Genomic DNA, 9,542 nt, shown 5'->3' on the forward strand with positions numbered 1-9,542 from the left:
CAGAAATAAGATGAGGTGAAATAAAACTACAAAAGAAAATTATCGAGTAAAAACCTGTTCAAACGACGCCAACTTTGCTTCCTTTCCTCTGGAGATGATGTCATTCAGAATCATGTCATTGACGGCCTGAAGTTTGAAGTAATAGAAAGTACAAGCGTTTGAATGCCATGAAAAACATGTGGAATTTCTATGTTAATGTAGTACCGTATCCTGACATAATTCCTCAAAACATTTGTTTATGTTATTGTCTTTGGCCCATTTTGTAAGAATTTCTTCATCAGGAACAATGATTCCAACAAGAAATGACTAAATATTGGAAAGATTACATTATGCTAAATTGCAAACAAGAAATCATAAATTCATTCTTATTTTTATCAAAAAAATCAAAGCCAAACATTTTAAGCGAATAAATATTCCAAACAAATGCGAGTACATTTTCATCAATTTTTACTGAACAAACACGTTTCCTGACTGGCAAATCAAGAGCAATTTTTTATTTCAAATCTCAAACCATAAGAAAGTTAGTGAATTGAGACGAATTTTGATCTCAGCAGTAAGCAAAAGATATCGTAATTTTTATTGCAAATCCAAATCTCAAAAATTAAGAATCAAATCAAAATTTCAAGCAAAAGTTCACAGCCATGCAGAACAACTCGCCCCAGTACCTTAAGACTAGAACCGTGTACAAAAGCTTGAGCGACGAAAGGACATTTGATGTAAACATTTTCAATTTTATCAGGAGAAATATATTCGCCCTAAAAGACACAATCACAAATAAGATAAATAAAAAAAAACAAAATATATAATGGTTGCTATCATTTATGTTTTATAAACCTGCGACAACTTGAAAATACATTTTTTTCGACCAATTATTTTAAGCGTTCCATTCTATAAAACAAAAACAGAAACATTATGAGCACCTCACCACATACTTAATCATTAAGTAAAAGATAATGTACACTATATTTGCATGAAAGTACGATAATACAAAAAAAATTGTTCATGATGACAAAATATTTTTCCTATCGTTTCCTTTTTTGAGAAATAAAATTAATATTAATATATTATAATAAATTATAATAAATTTCTTTCAAAGGAACTTGCTTCGTATTTGGTGTAAAATTCTTGAAGTCAAATGTCTGTTTTTAGTTATCATCTTCCTGAATTCGCTTACAGATAATGTCTTAGCAAAAATTAACAACCAGTTAACGTCATTTTTCCCACATTAATTTCGATAACAACAAAAAAACATTATTTTACATCCTTTGCTACTATGTAACTTCAACTGACCTGTTTCCATTCTCCTACATCACCTGTATGCAACCAGCCATCATCATCTAACATTTGAGATGTTTTGTCAGGATTTTAAGATATCCCTTGAAGACATTTGGACCATAGACACATATCTTAAAACAAAAATCATTCTTTCAATGCACAATCGTAACATAACATTAGCAAAGTAGAAAATAAAAAACAAGATTCGTTACTTCGCCTTGATTGTTTGAAGTAAAATAGTTCATTTCTGGTACATCAACAAGTTTCACATAGTTACAGGCACTAGGTGATCCAACGTGACCTATAGGTACATACATGGATAAAATATAGTCACCTGTTGGTATAGACATGTATAAGACAGGTTCATTATAAGTATACAGATGGATAAAATATGTTGAAAAATTCCTAGTGAGTTATTCACTCTATATTGTGTAAAATACTTAGGAAAACATTGTACCATTATTAATTAGAAATGATTACAAAAACCTGGACATGACTACAATAATAGCGCTATCAACTGCAGGGCCTGGTACCTACGTAGCTAATATGAATGGGGTTTATAGGTAATTGTGACAATCTAACAATAGAGATGAACATTAAGTGTTCGCTTTTTAGCTCATTTTCTAGGATATTATAGTTCATTGTACATAAATAAAAGATGACAAAACACTTCAAATCAACTATTCAGACCCAGGCCCCAGGCAACCTTACTTAGGTCTTAATGTCTTAATATTGACTTTCTCAACGTTTACAATATTACATTTTAAATGAAGTACCACAGAAGTGTTCATACGGAAATACGTAGTACCTGGTGAAAGATCAAGTTTATTTGTCAGAGAAACAAGTGCTGTAGACTCAGTCTGACCATAACCTTCAAAAATCTTAATACAAAGAGAAATAAGATGTAACCATGGTAACACAGTTGAAACGTGATGTCATAAATAAATACGAACCAAACATCCAAGAACGACTCTTAAAAACTCTAAAACTTTACCATCAATAGGAGCAGCACCTGTGAGAATGACATTTACATTTCCACCTAAAATTGCCTGTAAAGAAGAAAGTTGTCAGTTAGTTTCAATACCAGTCTCCCGAAAGAATGACGGCGAGTGCCCGGTGCAGCGAAATGTAATTTACAATTCATTGGCCAGGTGAGAGTAAAACAATTAGCGGGAAATATAAGGAAAATCACTGATCTCAATATCCTTGAAACATGATAAAACTTTTTTAATGAAACGAATGAAGTATTTTACGAGTGTAAAAATGTTGACGTAACGGGGCCTCATAGGTGACGTAACAGGTGTAGCAAGCCCTTACCAGTGAAGTAAACGGCTCTCACTGGTGACGTAACAGGTAGCCACCGGTGACGTAACAGATAGTCACCGGTGACGTAACAGATAGTTACCTGTGACGTAACAGCCTGTCCGCTTCGTACCTGAATTTTATGAAAAACTATTTTGTCCCACAAAGTATTTTTGGAGATTTGACCTCTACAGTGAAAATAAATATATTTAGATTTTCATAATGGCCTTAAAGCTATTTCATTCACTATTGAATACTTTTTCAAGTCCGCTCTCTTCGACTCAAAAGCCTTGCAGAACAGCCATTTTTTTAAGCCACTGCTACTTTCAATATTTGATATAACCTGCAGAATTAAAATCACAGACAAATGAGCGCAACAAATCTTTCACACAAACAAACAACGATTGTCTACATTAAATAACCTTATCGTAAAGACGGTTTAACAAACGAGGAACTGAAGCGAAGAATGTCGGCCTAAAAAATTAATTACACATCATATTGTATGATTTACAGTGATCAACAACAAGTGAATGAATTTCAAGAGAATTACCTCAATAACTGGATGTCATCCAAAAGAAGTTTCACATCACCACGAAAGAACCCAGCTCGACCTCCAGCACAGCAAATAATCATCTACAAATGACGACGGCGTAATACAAAAATCTATAGCTTAAAAGAACAACTTAAACCAGGAAGTAAAATATTTTTCAGTTACCATAACAAGTCTCTCGTACATGTGAGGAAGCGGAAGATAGGATATGTGAACAAAGCTTGAATCCACTGGGTAGCCATTCTAAAGACGAAAGTATGGAGAAATTGAAACTAAAGAACACAGCAAAGATACTATCTTCATTTTACTAAACCTTCTCAAAATGTATAAAAGTTGCAGCGAGGCAGGATATCATGTTCTTGTTGCTCAACATCACTCCCTTTGGTTGTCCTAAAAATGAACGTCATAACCAAAGTTCAATATACGTACCACTGGTGAAACTACACAAGAGAATTACCCGGGGGTACGACTCCTAAAATCAGGGGCGGATCAAAGATTTGCGACAACCCTCTCCACCCCTTACCCCCAACTAACATATTTAGAAAAATACACAAAAATATAATTATTTACAAAAATGCTAATATTTACATACAATGTTTCAGCAAAAGCGCTTTAAACGAAATATATTTTCTACAACGATTTTCTTGCAATGACGAATCGTTACGAACATGTTGTTTCATCAAATGAAGGCTTTATTTCCTTAGAAAAAATGACTTTGCTTTTTGCAGGTGTTCTCATAACCGTGTAGCTCGCGGCGATAGCAAATTACTCCCTACTTTCATCTGCCCCAAGGTAAAACTACACATAAATCTTACCCGTGGTACCACTTGTGAAACAAATTGTGTAAACATCGTCAGGTTTAGCAGGCTGAAATAATTACTCCCTACTTTCATCCGTCCCAAGGTAAAACTACACATAAATCTTACCTGTGGTACCACTTGTGAAACAAATTGTGTAAACATCGTCAGGTTTAGCAGGCTGAAATAATTACTCCCTACTTTCATCCGCCCCAAGGTAAAACTACACATAAATCTTACCTGTGGTACCACTTGTGAAACAAATTGTGTAAACATCGTCAGGTTTAGCAGGCTGAAATAATTACTCCCTACTTTCATCCGTCCCAAGGTAAAACTACACATAAATCTTACCTGTGGTACCACTTGTGAAACAAATTGTGTAAACATCGTCAGGTTTAGCAGGCTGAAATAATTACTCCCTACTTTCATTCGCCCCAAGGTAAAACTACACATAAATCTTACCCGTGGCACCACTTGTGAAAAAAATTGTGTAAACATCGTCTGGTTTAGCAGGCTGAAATAATTACTCCCTACTTTCATCTGTCCCAAGGTAAAACTACACATAAATCTTACCCCTGGTACCACTTGTGAAACAAATTGTGTAAACATCGTCAGGTTTAGCAGGCTGAAATAATTACTCCCTACTTTCATCTGTCCCAAGGTAAAACTACACATAAATCTTACCCGTGGTACCACTTGTGAAACAAATTGTGTAAACATCGTCAGGTTTAGCAGGCTGAAATAATTTCTCCCTACTTTCACCTGTCCCAAGGTAAAACTACACATAAATCTTACCCCTGGTACCACTTGTGAAACAAATTGTGTAAACATCGTCAGGTTTAGCAGGCTGAAATAATTACTCCCTACTTTCATCTGCCCCAAGGTAAAACTACACATAAATCTTACCTGTGGTACCACTTGTGAAACAAATTGTGTAAACATCGTCAGGTTTAGCAGGCTGAAATAATTACTCCCTACTTTCATCCGTCCCAAGGTAAAACTACACATAAATCTTACCCGTGGTACCACTTGTGAAACAAATTGTGTAAACATCGTCAGGTTTAGCAGGCTGAAATAATTACTCCCTACTTTCATCTGCCCAAGGTAAAACTACACATAAATCTTACCCGTGGTACCACTTGTGAAACAAATTGTGTAAACATCGTCAGGTTTAGCAGGCTGAAATAATTACTCCCTACTTTCATCTGTCCCAAGGTAAAACTACACATAAATCTTACCCGTGGTACCACATGTGAAACAAATTGTGTAAACATCGTCAGGTTTAGCAGGCTGAAATAATTACTCCCTACTTTCATCTGTCCCAAGGTAAAACTACACATAAATCTTACCCGTGGTACCACTTGTGAAACAAATTGTGTAAACATCGTCAGGTTTAGCAGGCTGAAATAATTACTCCCTACTTTCATCTGTCCCAAGGTAAAACTACACATAAATCTTACCCGTGGTACCACTTGTGAAACAAATTGTGTAAACATCGTCAGGTTTAGCAGGCTGAAATAATTACTCCCTACTTTCATCTGCCCCAAGGTAAAACTACACATAAATCTTACCCGTGGTACCACTTGTGAAACAAATTGTGTAAACATCGTCAGGTTTAGCAGGCTGAAATAATTACTCCCTACTTTCATCTGTCCCAAGGTAAAACTACACATAAATCTTACCCGTGGTACCACTTGTGAAACAAATTGTGTAAACATCGTCAGGTTTAGCAGGCTGAAATAATTTCTCCCTACTTTCACCTGTCCCAAGGTAAAACTACACATAAATCTTACCCGTGGTACCACTTGTGAAACAAATTGTGTAAACATCGTCAGGTTTAGCAGGCTGAAATAATTACTCCCTACTTTCATCTGTCCCAAGGTAAAACTACACATAAATCTTACCCGTGGTACCACTTGTGAAACAAATTGTGTAAACATCGTCAGGTTTAGCAGGCTGAAATAATTACTCCCTACTTTCATCTGTCCCAAGGTAAAACTACACATAAATCTTACCTGTGGTACCACTTGTGAAACAAATTGTGTAAACATCGTCAGGTTTAGCAGGCTGAAATAATTAGTCCCTACTTTTATCTGCCCGAAAGTAAAACTACACATAAATCTTACCTATGGTACCACTTGTGAAACAAATTGTGTAAACATCGTCAGGTTTAGCAGGCTGAAATAATTACTCCCTACTTTCATCTGTCCCAAGGTAAAACTACACATAAATCTTACCTGTGGTACCACTTGTGAAACAAATTGTGTAAACATCGTCAGGTTTAGCAGGCTGAAATAATTACTCCCTACTTTCATCCGTCCCAAGGTAAAACTACACATAAATCTTACCTGTGGTACCACTTGTGAAACAAATTGTGTAAACATCGTCAGGTTTAGCAGGCTGAAATAATTACTCCCTACTTTCATCCGTCCCAAGGTAAAACTACACATAAATCTTACCTGTGGTACCACTTGTGAAACAAATTGTGTAAACATCGTCAGGTTTAGCAGGCTGAAATAATTACTCCCTACTTTCATCTGTCCCAAGGTAAAACTACACATAAATCTTACCTGTGGTACCACTTGTGAAACAAATTGTGTAAACATCGTCAGGTTTAGCAGGCTGAAATAATTACTCCCTACTTTCATTCGTCCCAAGGTAAAACTACACATAAATCTTACCTGTGGTACCACTTGTGAAACAAATTGTGTAAACATCGTCAGGTTTAGCAGGCTGAAATAATTACTCCCTACTTTCATTCGTCCCAAGGTAAAACTACACATAAATCTTACCCGTGGTACCACTTGTGAAACAAATTGTGTAAACATCGTCAGGTTTAGCAGGCTGAAATAATTACTCCCTACTTTCATCTGCCCAAGGTAAAACTACACATAAATCTTACCTGTGGTACCACTTGTGAAACAAATTGTGTAAACATCGTCAGGTTTAGCAGGCTGAAATAATTACTCCCTACTTTCATCCGTCCCAAGGTAAAACTACACATAAATCTTACCTGTGGTACCACTTGTGAAACAAATTGTGTAAACATCGTCAGGTTTAGCAGGCTGAAATAATTACTCCCTACTTTCATCTGTCCCAAGGTAAAACTACACATAAATCTTACCCGTGGTACCACTTGTGAAACAAATTGTGTAAACATCGTCAGGTTTAGCAGGCTGAAATAATTACTCCCTACTTTCATTCGTCCCAAGGTAAAACTACACATAAATCTTACCTGTGGTACCACTTGTGAAATAAATTGTGTAAACATCGTCAGGTTTAGCAGGCTGAAAAAAATCACCACAAAATCCCATTATTTTCAACAAATACATAATTTTTAAAACAAAGAAGAAAAAATCGCCCAGAAAAAGATAACATACAGACATTTTCCAAGGATTCCAGTGTCTCATTAACTAAAAATTAAGAAATGAACACAAATCATTAAGCATGACAAATTCTTGTACTTAATTAACCAAATCCAACAAAGAATTCTTACCATAACATCTTCAAATGACTTTACAGTTATTCCAAGTTTTTTAAAGTTTTCTCTCTCGTCCTTTGTCACATCACCAATTTTTATAATATGCTTGAGTTTAGGACATTGATGAGTTGACTCCAATAATATTGGCAGCTTGTTCTCATCACACACAACTAATGATAACTCAGCTGAATATAATTTGAAATCAAATGTCATCGACAGATGTTTCTTAATCACCATAGTAACTCCAACAATCTTAGTAAACATACCATGGTTGATGATGTAGATACATGCTTCAACACCTAAACTCTCATACAGTGGAACAGATACAAAGGAAAACATAACACAGGCTCTGTCCATTAACATCCACTAAAAATAAAATAAAACATTACAGATCAAAATATGACCAATCTAAGTCAAAAATCATAATGTGTGAAACCTCCAATTTGTTCACAGCATAAATGCCAAATGTCATTTCAGTTGATGGTTTATAGCCAAGTTACATTATCCCAGATCCTAGAGCAAGTGCTTTTTGATGCACCTAAAATTTGGTCAAACTATAACTCATAAGGACTTCAGGCACTATAGATATAGTTTGTAGTAAATATGAGAACTACCTGATTGTGTGTTAACCATGAATATTTCCCATTAACTATCGTACCAAGATATGGCTGGTCACCTGTAGAGTGCGTTAATAAAGGAATACTTCATCAAATAACTTACAAAAATAACTAAACACAAAAATTAATTAACCAGAAATTTGAGCTCCTCTCTCATATGCTTCATAAACAGTAGTAATTCCTTGATATGTCACCACCAACTCTTCTGAAAACAGAGGTCTTTTTGAACCAAGATATTCCTATTCAAATAGAGAAAATACATTTAACAATAAAATATTTATTACATTTGCTAATGGAAGGTATTGTACACTGCATTGCTAGGGATGGGAAAGTGAAAATAGTCTTATCCCACATGTGCAATAAACACGTGAGGCAAGTCCCCCGCTGAATGTCCCTGGATTCATTTATCATAGAATGTTAAATGGGGGGGATTCATTTGTTTCTGTTAAAAGGAAATGACATCACATATTGTATAACTCTCAACTAGATTATTAATCACGTGACCAATGTACTTATGTTTTTTGTTCTGCCTTGTAAAAGAGCACATGTTATGTTAAAATATATTCTCAATCATTATGTGTTAAGCCTGGGTCACACTATCATCTATATTGACGAAAACGAAAACAAAACGAAAATTCGTGCAAGAAATGCATGCCAGACACGACGAAAAATTACAAGCATGTTTGCAAAGCCAAAACTTTTTTGGGGAAGAAGCAAGCGGAGTTTTTGACGGATTAGAAAAAATGGCGATCTCTAAAAGAAAAAGATTACTTCTTCTTAAGAAAAAGTTACTGCTTTTTCAAATACCAATCAAAGTGTCGCCACCATTTCCAATTCTGCTCGCCAGTGGCAGCAACACCACTAGCTCTTCTAAGATCGTACTGCCTTTTATACTGCATGAATGAATCACGCAGATTAGCCCACTTTTACATGATAGTGTCAACTGTAAAATGTTTAAAAAATAATGGAAATGAATGATTTGATATAAAATGTGTGTCGGCGGACTATCAATAATACTCACTATCCCACGCCAAGTCCGTAATTTTATTAAATTCATCCAAAACATCTTGCCAGTGAATTCTTTTCTTGTTCCTCGAGTCCTTATAATCCTGGTGACTTTTATCATACAAAATTGGTTTTTCTCGCATCAGATTTATGAAAACCTCTTGCCACTCCGCCATGTTTGAGTACAAAGTCTGATATTACTAACCAATAGTATGCGTTTTCTTTGACGAAAAAGGTCAAAACTTCAACTCTTCTCATATGTACGAAAACGAAATTTTCATGTTTGTAAATTGGTTCAAACCATTTACTTTATAACGAAATTTTCGTTGAGTTTTCGTTCAAAGTTTTCGTTGCGGCAGTTTTCGTTCTAATTTTCGTCGATATGGACGATAGTGTGGCCTAGGCTTAAATCTAACATGATGAATAATGATTAGCAAACCGCTCATTAGGAAAATAGAAACTTTATACAAAAGAAAGAGAACATTCTCCTTCGGTTAAACACGAATAACGGGATA

General features: G+C 35.3%; 1 protein-coding gene and 1 pseudogene across 2 annotated transcripts in view; one reads left to right on the forward strand and one right to left on the reverse strand.

Annotated features, from left to right (window-relative positions):
* Window positions 1–9,542, forward strand: part of LOC124447735 (serine/threonine-protein kinase/endoribonuclease IRE1-like) — a 35,356-nt gene that overhangs the window by 19,078 nt on the left and 6,736 nt on the right. The window lies entirely within an intron of this gene.
* LOC124447745 overlaps window positions 1–9,542 on the reverse strand; it is a 46,260-nt pseudogene that overhangs the window by 920 nt on the left and 35,798 nt on the right.

The sequence above is a fragment of the Xenia sp. Carnegie-2017 genome, unplaced genomic scaffold (genome assembly GCF_021976095.1).
Source record: "Xenia sp. Carnegie-2017 unplaced genomic scaffold, XeniaSp_v1 HiC_scaffold_23, whole genome shotgun sequence".
Classification (NCBI taxonomy): Eukaryota; Metazoa; Cnidaria; class Anthozoa; order Malacalcyonacea; family Xeniidae; genus Xenia; species Xenia sp. Carnegie-2017.